Genomic DNA, 14,729 nt, shown 5'->3' with positions numbered 1-14,729 from the left:
ACTCCTTTCAGGCTTAAGTTTTCTTTAAAATGTTCCTGAAGACCAAAATCTCTAATGCAAATTGGAAAGAAAGTACTCTTTACATGCAGACCCAGCCTTTCTTATTCAGAAGGCTTCCACCCGAACATCTTCAAATTTCAAAAATCAATTCATCTAAAATGTATTTTAACTATTTTTTTTAAATTAAAACATTTAAATAAGTGATCAGCTTTTCTTTCCCAGCTATGTGACCTTGTGCAAATTACTTAACCTCTCTAAACCTCATTTTCCTTTTCTATCCAATGGAAATTATAATGGTTCCTCCCTTATAGGGCTTGTAGGAGAATTAAATGAGATAATGAATGTACAGGACTTGGAAAAAAAAAGTGATTCTCAGTAAATTCCACTGTGCAATGTTGATAGGATGTCATTCACTATAACTTGAATGCATGAAAAAAAGTTAACTTGTTTTACTTTTGGATCATAATTAATTTGGTCATTAACCCAGCCTCCATCTATTTATTGAGGGTAAAAACTGACTTTTATTCTTCTATGATTAGACGTTTAATCTAATTTAAGAAGTTACATGGTTGCTTTAGGTTGTGTTCAACCTCCTTGCATAGAAATTCTCTGCATCCTCTTGCCTTCCCCTGCTTGTCTCCTTAAGATGGAATTTAGGTGTGTGCCGAGGAAGCTACATGTCTTTCTGACATGAGGGAAAGGGACCACCTGGCCTCAGGCTGGTTTGCAGAAGTGCTGGCCTCTGGGCTGCAGTCTGCAGTTGAGCCTGAGTCTTGTGTTAAATCTGCAATTCTGAACCTGCAGTCAGTTCTTTGGGCTCAGGCAATACTCCTTCTTGCTGGCAGTGCCATCACCCTAGCTATTACTGCATGTACATGCATGAGTCTCTGCCCTGTCTTCCCTCCAGCACCATGCTTGGCAGTTCATCCCCGGTTTCTGTTGTGAAAGGACCTCACCAGCCATAAGCCCAATAGTGGCCCCATAGTCAGTCTCCAGGCTCTGAGACACCACATGGTATGCAGACTGAGAGAGATCCAGTGAAAATAAATCTCAGAACCTACCTCTGTCTGCTCCACGGCACTGCCAAGTTTGCTCTGCCTTGGATGCACCCAACTTTGTTACAGGGCAGCTGGCAAGGTGGCCTCAATGCGGTTAGTCGGGCAAGAGGGCCCAGTACATAGCTTAATGCACCTCTGGCGTTTTTAAAGGAGATATTTATTAGCATAGGTAGAGAGATAAGTAAAGGTGGTGAATAATAGTGGCAAAACGGCAAAATTAGTTTGTACTGGTAGTTTTTAAATTAGTTAAGATGTTACTATCTGCTCCTGATTCCATAAAGAAATGTAGCTTGGCCTGGTAGCTGAAGAAACACGGACAATGGATTCAGACAATTCCATCTATCTCATAGGCTTTTTGGGAGAATTCCATGCAAGAGAATCTATAATAAACACTTAACATATGTTTCAAATGAATTTCAGTTCGTCAAGTATATCATTTTGCAAGACTTTTGTACAGATACTTTGTGAATCAGTATTTTACTATCAATATTTGGATCAATAAAGACGAATAGTGTATTTTTTAAAAAATAAGCTTAGTAAAAGTAAATTTTAAATACATGTATTTTAACTTATGCTTTATGATGTCTAAGAAATCATCATCTGAGCAGAAACATTTTTTTACATTTGAGCTCCCAATATTTCATGCTGGTCACAAAATAAGTCTCTTAATTTTTTTTTTTTTTTTTTTGTGCATTTGTACTGGGGCCCTGTATTTACTTAGTTATTTGGTGGGGTGGATGGAGAGAGTATAATTCTGGGACTTCACATTTCTAATGTTACTTATTTTTAATCAAACGTGTGGCTTTTATTTGTCATATGTGTGGAACTAGCCATTGTTTCTCTGACAGTAACAACTTTAACATGAAAATAAAAGAATTTGCTCTGATAAGAGGCCTCTAGAAACAATATCGTATGGAGGAAGGGGGATTAAATTCCAATCTCTGGCTAGATATTGACACTTAGGAGATTGCTGTTAGATGATTCATTTTGTGTGACATGGTAAAAAGACAGATGTGGAGAGATGACAGAGCGCAAAAACAAATGAACAAAAAACTTTAGAATATGAAAGCTTAATGATCAGGACAGAATTTTGCTTGCTACAGAAGCAATGTACACATCCCAAATAAGGTTTAAAGTAGAAATATCTACTTATGAATGCTTTTGTTATAATAAAAAGTTCTAAACAAAAGGAATTAACTTATGTTTCTAACAGCAGTAAACACTGGAAGATATTGGGCAAAGTTAAGGGAACATAATAGATCGTTAAAGCTTTTTAAAAATAGTTTTTCTTTCATGGCTTTTTTATCAATATAAAATTAATAAATGTTTATTTAAAAAGTTTTAGAAAGTTAAAAGAGGTATAAAAATGATACTAAAAGTAATTTGTGATCCCTTATACAATCATTATTGATGTTTTTGATATATTCTTTCTCCCCTTCCCCATTTTCTTTTTATGAGATCAGATGAGATTATTTGGGGCCTGGTCAGTGATGGGACAATATTAGGTTGATGCGTGGAATTGGATAACATCACACCAGTTGATATGTGGTTTTAGTACTAAGGTAGTAAAATGAACAATGAAGAAAGTAACCTATGAATGTATAGAAATCATATTTTGTTAAAAATCCTCTGCGTACTCTAGGTAGTACAGCCTTCCAAATGTCACAGAATAACTGAGAACGTCCCAATGTCATGGAATGGTCAGGGACACTCTAACAGGTTCAGTGATTCTTGTGGGGCCCATCAGATGTATAGTAGGAACGTATTTCAGGTATGTATAAATTTTTCCAGTGAACTAGGAATCCCTGTTGGTCCTTAACTGGTGGAGGAAATAATGGAGCCCCCAAAGCAAATCACCATGAGCATGAGCAAGAAGGTTACTGGGAAATGGAGCATATTGAGTAGCAGAGCCCAGAGGAGACAGGGTGATCCACCACCGGTGTGAGGCCACGGCTGACCATCCCCTTGGTCTAGCTCCAGCTCCCGGCTCCCTCCATCAAGGACTGGGGCTTAGAGGAAGACATCTCTTAGAGCCCCTAGCAACTCTGCTCTGGGGACCTTCATCAGAAGAGCCAGTCATAAGAAAGCTTTTCTGCAAGCCAGAAAGAGGAAATTGCTCAGCTCAGAGGAGGCTAACAGAAGCCTGGGAAGTGGTCTGTTATGTAGCTTAGAATTTAGGAATTAAAAGGAGGCAGGTAGCAGCATGGGTGACAACCCACTGACAACAGAGTGACAATGGACAGCAGGAGAGGAACACAGTGATTACAGTGGTCATTGGAGCAGCATCTCCTGCTATGTGCAAGATTCCTTTGACTCTGCTCACCCCCTCACTCACCCCACAAAGGGACTCCTAAATGGAATAATTGGGGAAGAGGATCCCAGAAAAGGTCCAATTTCCTGATCTACTGTTCAAGCAGGAAGGAGATCAGAGAAATAAGATTTGAAATTTTACTGTAGCTATGACATAATACATACTGGTTATATGTGTCTTTATAGAGGTATTTCTATTTACCATATTGGAATTACAGCATGCATTCTATTTTTGTATTAATGCATGATAATCAAATTTAAATAATTAGATTTTTTTACAGATATTATTAAGTCATAAACTTTCTCTGCAGCTGAATTAAGAAGGCTGTCAAATAGTAGCCACAAAATAGTGAAATAAAGTTTGACTTTAAGAGAAAATAATAAAATTAAAGAGACTTGAAATTTTATTAAATCAAATTTTATACATGTAAAATAATATATGTAATATGTTTACATTACAAAGCATAATTAAATGTATCCCTGTGAACCTACCACCATATTGTTAAGAACTAGAACATCACCAGTCCTGTACAGCCTTATTTCTGGAAATTTATTTAATATTCCATGTATTTGCATGTCTCTCTAAACATTATATTCTTTCACTTTACTTGTCCTCAAGCTTTCTAAAAATATGACTGCACTGCAAATTTATTTACCCTTTATTTTCATCATTGAAAATAATTTTTACCTCATTTTTATTACATTGCCGCTATGAATATTCCACAAGTGCACATGTGCAAGAGTGTATCTAAAACATATCTTTAGAAGTGGAATTTCCTGGACATAAGTTAGGTACATATTCAACTAAAAAAATAATGTTTTGTTTTATTTTGTTTTCAAAATAGTTGTACTCATTCACCAACAGTGTGTGAGGGTTCCCAAACTTCACATCTTCATCTACACCTGATAGTCTTTATTTTTGCATCTTATTATGATCTTAATTTACATATCTCTGATTTCTAATGTGATTGAAACTTTTCCATCAGTTTGTGGCAGTTTGCGTTTCCTTTTCTGTGCAATGCCTGTTTATGTAATTTTTGGCCGTTTTTCTATTGGTTGTCTTTTTTTGTAGATTTCCAGGGATTCTTTTGTATATTCTATATATTAATCCTTTGCTGGGTATATGTACTACACATAACTCCTCTGAGTCTCTGTAGAGTCTTTTTATTTTCTTCATAGTCTTTTGATGACCAGAAAGTCTTAATTGTAGTATAATAAAATGTATAATTTTTTATGTCTAGCACATCTTGTGTCTTGCTTAAGAAAACCTTGGCTCCTCAAAGTCAAATAGATCTTTTATTATGTTTTCTTCTTTAAAAAAAAAAAAAGAGGATTTCATTATTTAAAGTCACTTTTATTTCCATCTGGACTTAATTTTTTATATTGCATATATTATTTTTGTCCTGAGACTCAATTTTCCAAGAAACATTTATAAAGTAGTCCTTACTTTTCACCTGAGTATGAGTGCCCTCTCTTAATAAAATATGATTTCTATACATTCATTGGTCATTTTACTATCTTGATACTAAAACCACGGTTTCTTAATTAGCACAAACAATAAGTTTTTTTGATATGTGATAAGACAAGTGTCTCCAACTTAGGTACCTGGACATTTTAGATACCTGAATTTTAGAATTAGTTTTTCAGATTTCTCAAAATGAAAAAAAAACCTTGTTGGAATTTGATTAGAAATGTATTGATTCTATAAACCAATTTTGATTGGACTGACAATGGAGAATTGATATTTTTACGATACTGAATTTTATGCATCCACATGACAAATCTCCATTATTTGTCTATTTTTATATATTTCAGTGAAGTTTAATAATTTTCTTCAAAAAAGGATTTTATGCACTTTTACTTAGTTTATTCCTCTGTGCCTTATCTTTTTGTTGTAGTTATAAATGTACTTTTTCAAAAATGTTACTCTCCAGCTGTTTTGTTGCAGATGTGTAGTAATCCATTTGATTTTTGCTTTTTTACTTATATCTAGCTATTTGAGAAACTCTCTTAGTAATATGAATGATTTGCCATAGATTCTTTGGGGATTTCTTGTAGATAATCAAATGGTCTGTGAACAGTTGAATAGAAGAAAATGTCACTGATTTCTGATTTTAATGGAAATGCATTTAATGTTTTATCATTAAAAATGTTCTTTAATATTAGTTTTAGGTAGATGCTCTTTATTAGGTTTATAATATACCTTCCTATTTCTAAGAAAATTTATCATGAGGAGATACCAAACTCTTTAAATTCTATTTTTGCATTTATAGAAATAATTTTTTTCTCCTTTAATCTGTCAATGCTGTAAATTATTTAGAATTTCTAAAACTACCTTTGCATGTCTTAAGTAGACCCAACATGATCACAATATAATGATGATCGTGACCTATGTAAACTATATTCAGTTCAGTCCTGTCTAGGATTTTTTTTACATCTGTGCTTATGCGTGAGATTAGTATATGTAATTCTTGTGTACTTTCTCCATCTATGGGCTCATATGTTTCATCAGCTTTAGAAAATTAACAGTCTTCATCTTCTCAAATATTGCCTTTTACCTGTATGGTCTGTCTCTCCTGCTGAAGTTTGGATTAAATATGAATATGATATCATAAGTGATTTTGAAATACTATTTTATTAATTATTTCATAAGTTTTTTCTGAAAAAGCAATCAGATAAAGGATAATTTTAAAATATTTATTTCATGCCCTTAAAGAAAGTCTTTCTTCCTCTTTACCTAAAATTAGCCAGTATTCATTCTCCAGGATTTAAGATATGATGGTGAGATCATTTTAAGAGTATTTTCAACTCTGTAAACTGTTTAATGTACCAATTACTGACAGACATTTCTAAATTACAAGCCACTCAAATTCTGGATTAAAGAACAAAACAAGGATTTTTAAAAACAAAACACCTAAATGACAGCAACAAAAATATTTAAAGAGTGAAAAAATATATTTTCTGTAATAAAGAAACTTTTTTAAACACATGCAAAAATGGATTGAATTTAAAAGTTCAGAGAATTCATCAGGAAATGAATAGTATTTTAACTATCCAATATTTGAAACAGTATGTCAGGCAGTCTTTATAAAAAGATTTCATAAATTCAGCCATCCATGGACTGTATTAAGGGATTTATATTCTATAAAATTTTTTATAGAAAAGCTTAAAAATAGTCTGCACTATTTCAAATGCTCAGTAAGGCTGCAGATCACAATAAGCAAGAATTTATAATCTCAATGTTCAAACTGAATTTGTTTCTGTTGACTTTTTTCACTTTATTTCATAGATTCAAACAAAAATTTCAAATAGATAAATCTTATAAAGAATGGAGACACCCTGAGTGATATAACTGAGAAGAAATGCCAGTAGTTGTACAGAATATCTATGTGTCTTTATAGACAATATGAATGTGTTTTTAAAGAAATTTGAAACAGTTGAATGCTGTTTTAATATGTTATTTAAATTGATTCAGAATTAAATTAAACTTCACCAAAAACAACAACCAATGGGTTCACCTCTCTAGTTCACCCAAGGTGTGCTCATTTTTAATTACCTAAGATAATGCACCCCAATGTTCATAGCAGCACTATTTACAATAGCCAAGAGATGGAAACAACCTAAATGTCCATCAGCAGATGACTAGATAAAGAAGTTGTGATATATTTATACAATGGAGTACTACTTGGCCATGAAAAGGAATAATATAATGCCATTTGCAGCAACATGGATGGACCTGGAGATCATCATTCTAAGTAAAGTAAGCCAGAAAGAGAAAGAAAAATACCATGTGATATCACTCATATATGGAATATTTTTTTTAAAAGACATAAATTAATTACCTAGGATGCATGTATAACTGAGGCAAGCATTATATTTACATATCCAGTAATTTCCTTTATAAATAATTACAGCATAGGTTTGCCACACCTACTAATAAAATGTTGTTAATCATTCTTCGAGTAAAGCTTATAAGAAAGAACAAAGTAATAAAAATATAATTTGTATCATATAACCAGCCATCCCATTTTCAAGGAAAATATTTTAAACATCCCAGTTATTAACTCTCCCATTTCCTGCATTTATAAAACTATTGAGGCCATAGATTCTGTGTGTGTCTACATATATAAAATTTATACCTGTCACAGATATTGCCAGAGATTATTAATACATCAAGAGAAATGAGAAATGAAGCTAATTTTTTAAATTATTAGAGGCACATCAATTTCTATAGCAGTCAGGGTCCAGTCACGGGGTGGAGACTGTATCAATTATTTAATATAAAGGATGGATAATCATGTGTTCGAAAACTGAAAGGGCACAGGGGGACTTGGAGGGATCACAGAGGTAATAACTTTAGGAAAAAGCTGCCACCTCTAGTTTAGGGAGCAAATGGAAGACGGTAGTGTAAGGAGTTATGAAAACTTAACTGGAACTCAGACCTCTAAAGAGGGGCACCAGCCAGCTGCTGCTGGTGTCTTCGAGGCCAGTTCTAGTAGTGTGGAAAAACTACAAGCTGAAAACAACTGTTGTTGCTGCAGTTTAGTGTTGCTGCAGGAAGCAGTGTTGCTGTGGAGATGCTGAAATGCCCAGGAGGTAAAGAAGCAGCAGGTCCGCTTTTATTCCTCTAGCCTCCCAGTCTCTCTCCAGTCACCCAGTTGTCAGTGCCTGATGCAGCACCACCTGTCCAAAAGGAAACATAGTTAACCTCAGAATGGCAAAGTCAAATATTAGAAAAATGGGCTGCAGCTGAAAGGCAAGAGCTTACATATTTAAAATAAAACAAATGTTTATTTTTGCCAACTCAATTTTGGCATTATTTTCTCCAGAAAGCTTTCCCTGCACCTAGCAGAGTACCAGGCTCCCAGCGGGCACTTGATAAATGTTTGTAATGAATGAATGAATCCTTTGATTTTAAAAGTGAACAGTTCAGTCAATTTTCATCATCAGAATCATGCCTAAATTTTTAATTCAAACTAAACAATAATAGAGGTGAAGGAAATACTTTAAATTATCTGAAAAGCAATCAATCCATAATTAGCTATCCTTTGAGGATCAATTTCAATTCACTTCGAAACATACTTCTAAATGAGTTTCTCCATGAAACTTTAAACTACAAAATTTAGAACTGTGTGTGACCAATAAGTTAAAAGTCTGTATTTCCACTAACTATGAAATTTGAAAGGAATCCTTGATGAATTATTCAGTTAAAATGTATTTTACACTGAAAATAATTATGGAAGCTTTTTTTAATAGGAGGATCAAACTGGGGTCTCTGCTTTTATAAATGCAACATATGTCGATCCAGGACTTTAATAAGCAATCTCCAGTGTCAGACATACAAATTCAAAAACTCATTTTCTTGCTTTTAAATGTTCCCTTTCCTAGCAGTAAAATAATTATCTTTACCTCTGTTTTCAAAAGAAACAGTTATTCCCTCATTGCCACTTCTCATTACTTCAATAAGACTGGGCACTATAAGTGAAATTAATTAGCTCTGTTTTTCTTTCCATAAGTAGATTTTTCTAAGAATGGCATATATCCCAATGTATAGTCAAGTGTCCTAGTGATTCTGTCAATAGTTTCAACCAGAGAAGTTAAAGAAATTCTCTTTGACTGAGCCAGGGTAAACTATGTTAAACAAGAGTACAACTTTATAGTCAAGACTTTACAAAGAAAATAGGAGTATTATGCAATCATGGAGTAAAACCACGAGAATATTCTTGAGTTGTGGATAGGGATTGTGAATCACCCAAACTAACACAAACTGTGTTTAAAGTAATCAAATTCAAAGTAACATCATCCTCCCTTGTATGCTGAAATGCTAATATCTGGATGTATTATCTGAAATTGAATCAGTAAAAAGCTTATTTGATTTCAGGTTTCACAACAAACAAAAGTAGAAGACAATGAAAATGCTAAGGAGAAATGTAAAGAAAGGAGGATGGAGAGAAAGAAGGAGAGAGTGTGTGAGTGTGGGGGGGTGCAGGAGGGTCTGAGTGTGTTGTGTGTGTATGCATGTGTGGAGAGTGCAATTAGTGAGGGTGGCCAGGGAAGCTTTACTCAGAAGGTGACATTTTGGTAAAAATATAAAGAAGGCAAGGGAGTGAACTGTGTTAATATCTGGGCGGAAGATTGTTCTAGGCAGAGGGAACAGGAAGTACAAACACCTGAGATGAGAGCAAGGCTGACACGTGGACAAGATGAGGAATGGCTGGAGTAGGATAAATCAGTTGCGGGGATGGAGGGACGGGGGGGTGGGAGGTAGGTGCACAGGAAGAGGTAGAATCCTGTAAGATAGTTTTAGAACTTTGGCTTTCATTCTGAGCAGAGTGGAAGTCATTTGGAAGGTTTCGTCAAGTAGAGACCATGGCCTGAATTACATTAAGTTACGTTACACTGCATTGTATTACACTAGGTTATAGTACATTACACTAATTACGTCACATTACATTACCAGGATCACTTTGACTGCTGTGTTGAGGATAAATGGAAATGGGACAAGGTGGAGTCAAAGACACCAGTTAGGAAGTTGATGCAATAATATAGTCAAGAAAGGAGAGTAGCAATGGAAGTGGTAAGAAAAGGGTGATTTCTGAGTAAATTTTAAAGATATAGTCAAGATCTTAACTTATAAGTTAGAGATACCTTCTTTCAAAAAATAATACAAAATTAGGAATACATAATTAAGTACAAAAGTGAATGTTTACTTAAGATAAAAAAGAAACTGATTTAAATTACAAATTAAAATTAATAAAATACAATTCTGAAAAGTTGACAAATGTCATAAATATCATTAAATCCAGAAAAATAACACACTAGCTCACATTTATGATACTTTTTTCCCCCCTTCATTTTGACTTCATACTGTTTGATAGTCTTTTCACATGACAGATATTTTTTGTTGTATCGTTTTCTATGACGATAATAGAAAGATCGTTGAGGCTTTCCTCTATCATGGTTTTTACCACTGACAATTTGGAAACATTTGTTTCAGCTTTACAGTTCTTCATTGATACGCCTTGTAAAAATTTAAGATTATTGTCAAATTTGGGAAAACTTCTGGCTCCCTACATATCAAGCCTTGTTTCTCCTCCTCTGCCTACCTACTTCTGGTACTGAGAACCAAAAAATATATTCATGTCCCAGTGTGTTCCCAGGCCCTGTCCCTTCATGTCACGATGGTCAAGGGAGCTGACAATGGGCAGCTATAAAACTAAAAAAAAAGTTACTCTGCTTCCAAAATATGATTGTGATAAGCACAGGGTAACAGTTATAGACATTCCCAGGAAAAAAGGAAAGAAATGGAAGGACAAAAGTAGTCTATACTCAAAATCAATTTCAAAAGTTACCCAGGCCAACTCCATGAGGTTTCAAGGCCTGGGAATAACTTCTGTGGCTCAAAACTCATGGCTCTGTGCCTGTGGCTTTAGCCTCTGAGTCATCCTTCCTTTTCCAGGATGGAAAGCAAGGTTTTGCAGCTAAGTAGATTTATCAATCTGTTTCCTACAAATAGAGTGTTAGGAGTCTGACAGTCTCCTTTCAGTTTGTCCTCCCGCTGTTCTTTCAGTCCATGCCGGCAGTGTCTCTGTTGACATAACAGTCTGAAGAGCCTTGTGGGTCTCCATTTATATCTTATCTTCAGGATTTCTCCATCACAGAAGATGTTCCTCACAGGTCTTTCTTGGATAATCCCCAACTCTATTTCTGGCTTCTTCTAAGATGTCTAACAGCTTCCATGATACTCCTACCTAAGCACTTGAGAATCCTCTGTGAATAAATCAATACTCTGACCCTCTAATCCTTACAAGGCACTAGCAAAAGATTGCCCAGACATATCCTTGACTTTATTTCCAGAGCACATTTTCCTGGCAGTGAATCTTCTCATTTTTTACAGTCTGGATAGGATGAGAATTTCCCAAGTCATGACCTGGTTACTTTTTGCTTAATTGCTCTCTCAATTTATCCCTTTCCTCTTTACTACAATCTGCAAATAGAGATCAGGCCACCTTCAGAACTTTGCTTGAAAATCTTTTCAGCTAAATATCAAATTTAACCTCTTACAAATTATTTTTTCCACATGATTGTATGACACATTTCTGCTACTATATAACAAAGATCCCCTTTACTCTATTTCCATGTTAGCATGTTTCTCAGTTCCTTCTGAGCCCTCATCAGTAGTGCCCTTGTAGTCATGTGGCTACCAGCAGTCTGTTGATGATGATTTAGGTATCTCCTAAGAAGACAGATTTTTTTTTCCATGCCGTTTACTTCCTTCTCAGTCCTCCTTAGCAGAGAATCATTATCATCAGTATGCTACTAACTCTACGTTCAAGGCAATCTAGGCTTTTTCTATCACGAATTTTTAGCTAGAATTTTTCTAGCTTCTGTTCACCACCCAATTCCAAAGCCACTTCTGCATTTTTAGGTATTTGCTACTGCAGTAACCCACTTCCAAGTTCCAAAATACAATTCCTATTATTGAACCATAATAAATTATAACCAACTTGGCTTAAAACAACACATATAATACAACACAACACAAATTTATTATTTTAAAGTTCTGTGTCATAAGGGCTGTGTTCTTTCTGGAGGTTCTAGAAAAGTATCAATTATCTCTCCTTTTCCAGTTTCTAGAAGCCACTTGCATTCCTCAGCTCCTGGCCCCTTCTTTGCACCACTTCAGCCTCTACTTCTGTCATTACATCTCCTTCTCTACCTTCCCTGACCTTCCTATCTCCCTTTTATAAGGACACCTGTGATTACATTGGGCCACTCAGATAATCTCTCCATCTCATGATCCTTAAATTAATCATATCTGTAAAGTCTCCTTCTCTATGTAAGGTAACATATTCACAGGTCCTGGGAGCAGGGTGTGCACATCTATGGGGAGCCATTTCTCACCCTACCACACTACCCAAGAGAATTTAAAGCGTATGTCCACACAGAAACTTGTACATGAATATTCATACCAGCATACTCATAATAGCCAAAAAGTGGAAAAAAATCCAAATGTCCATTAACTGATAAATGAATGAACATGATGTAATAAATCCATACAATGCAATAATATTTGACCATAACAAAGAATTAAGGACTGATAGATGAACCTCGAAAACATTATGTTAAGTGAAAGAAGCTAGACACGAAAGGCCATGTATTGTATGATTGCAGCTATATGAAATGTCCAGAATAGACAAATTCCATGTAGATTAGCAGTTGCAGGGTCTGGGGAGGAGAGGAGAATGGCGAGACTGAGTATGGGTTTTTTTTTGGAAAGGGTGATGAAAATGACCTAGAATTATACAGTTGTGTTAGTTGTACAACTTTGTAAGTATACTAAAAAACCAATCTTAAATTCGAAAAGGGTAAGATTTATGGTATGTGAATTATGTTTCAGTTTTTATCTTAAAAGAGATTTGTGCAGATTGGACAAAAGCATATGGCCACGTGAACACTTTGCCAGGTGACTTCTCAGGATCTGGAAAGGAGGTTATGCAAGTAAGGGACCTGAAAACTTGAACATCATTAAGTTTAAAGTAAATTTGCCTCTAGGTAGAAGCAATAGGATTTGTTGACAGATCAGATGTCAAGGATGAGATGGGGGAAATACTTAAGGAAGAATTTAAGATTTGAGACCTAGGCAACTTAAAGATAACACTTCTACTTTTGAGTAGAATACTGTACAAGTGCAGGGTATGTGTGTGTTTTATTGTGGCACAAAAGCACATAACATGAGATGTATCGTCTTAACAAATTTTTAAGTATTCAGTACAGTATTTTTAACTATAAACAGATTGCTGTACAGATCCCTAGTACATTTTCATCGTTCATAACTGAAGCTTTATACCAGTTGAATAGCTACTCTTTATTTCCTCCTCGCCCCAGACCTTGGAAACCACCCTTCTATTTTCTACAGAAGCCTTGTATAAATACAATCATGTAATATTTGTCCTTCTGTGACTGGTTTATTTCTCTTAATATAATGTCATTAAGGTTCATCAATGTTGTCACACGTAGCAGAATTTCCTTCTTATTTAAGGAGAATAATATTCGATTATATGTATGTACCACATTTTCTTTATTCATTCGTCTGTCCATGGGCACTGAGGCTATTTCTATATTTTGGCTATTGTGAAACAGTACTGCAATGAGAATGCAATTATATCTTTGAGATCCTGATTTCAAGTCTTTATGATCCATACCCAGAAGTGAGATTGCTAGATCATATGGTAGTTTTATTTTTACCTTTTTGAGAAACCTCCATACTGTTTCCCATAGTGGCTATACCACTTTACATTCCCACTAACAGTGCACAAGGGTTCTAGTTTCTCAACATCATCACCAACAGTTGTTATGAATTGATTGATTGATTAATTGAGTGATTGACTGATTGATTGATTGATAATGACTATCCAACTATACGCAAAATTATCTCCTTTGGTTTGATTTGTATTTCCCTGATGATTAGTGATGTTGAGCATCTTTTCATATACTCTTTGGCCATTTGAATTTCTTATTTGGAGAAATGTCTTTTCAAATCCTCTGTCCATTTTTTAATTGGGTTTTTTTTTCTGCTATTGAGTTGTAGGAGCTCCTTCTATATTTTTAATATAAATCCTTTATCAGATATGTGGTTTGCAAATTTTTATTCCTATTCTTTACATTGTCTTTTCCCTCTGTTGATTGTTTCCTATCTATGCAGAAGATTTTTAGTTTGATGTAGTCCACTTATCTATTCTTGCTTTTGTTATCTCTGCTTTGGTGTCATATCCAAGAAATCATTGCCGAGATCAATGTCATGAAATTTTTTCTCCTATGTTTTCTTCCAGGAATATTATTGTTTCCGATCTTACATTAAGTCATTAACAATTTTTTGATGGAGTCTTTTGGGTTTTTTATATGTATATATAATATATATATATATATATATCACCATGTCATCTGAGAACAGAGATAATTTTACTTCTTTTCTGATTTAGATGCATTTTGTATCTTTTTCTTGCCTAATTTACTCTGGCTCTCTGGCTGGGACTTCTAGTACTATGTTGAATAGAAGTGACAAGAGTGAGGATCCTTGCTTTGTTCCTGATCTGAGAAGAAAAGCTTTCAGTTTTTCATCATTGAGTATAATGTTGGCTGTGGGCTTTTCATCTATGGCCTTAATTATGTTGAGATACTTTTTTTTTATTCCTAGATGGTTGAATGTTTTTATCATAAAAGGGTGTTAAATTTTGTCAGTGTTTTTTCTGCATCTAGGGATGGTCTATTTTATCCTTCATTCTGTTAAAGTTGTGCATCATCACATTGATTGATTTTCATATATTAAAACGTCTTTGCATCACTGGGATAAATCCCATA

The 14,729-nt window shown here is 34.7% G+C and overlaps 1 protein-coding gene across 6 annotated transcripts in view; it reads left to right on the top strand.

The window, feature by feature from the left end:
* The window catches only part of LRRC7 (leucine rich repeat containing 7), a 430,080-nt gene that overhangs the window by 276,509 nt on the left and 138,842 nt on the right, over window positions 1–14,729 (top strand). The window lies entirely within an intron of this gene.

This window comes from Camelus dromedarius, chromosome 14 (genome assembly GCF_036321535.1).
Source record: "Camelus dromedarius isolate mCamDro1 chromosome 14, mCamDro1.pat, whole genome shotgun sequence".
Classification (NCBI taxonomy): Eukaryota; Metazoa; Chordata; class Mammalia; order Artiodactyla; family Camelidae; genus Camelus; species Camelus dromedarius.
This window is presented reverse-complemented; position numbering and strand designations above follow the sequence as displayed.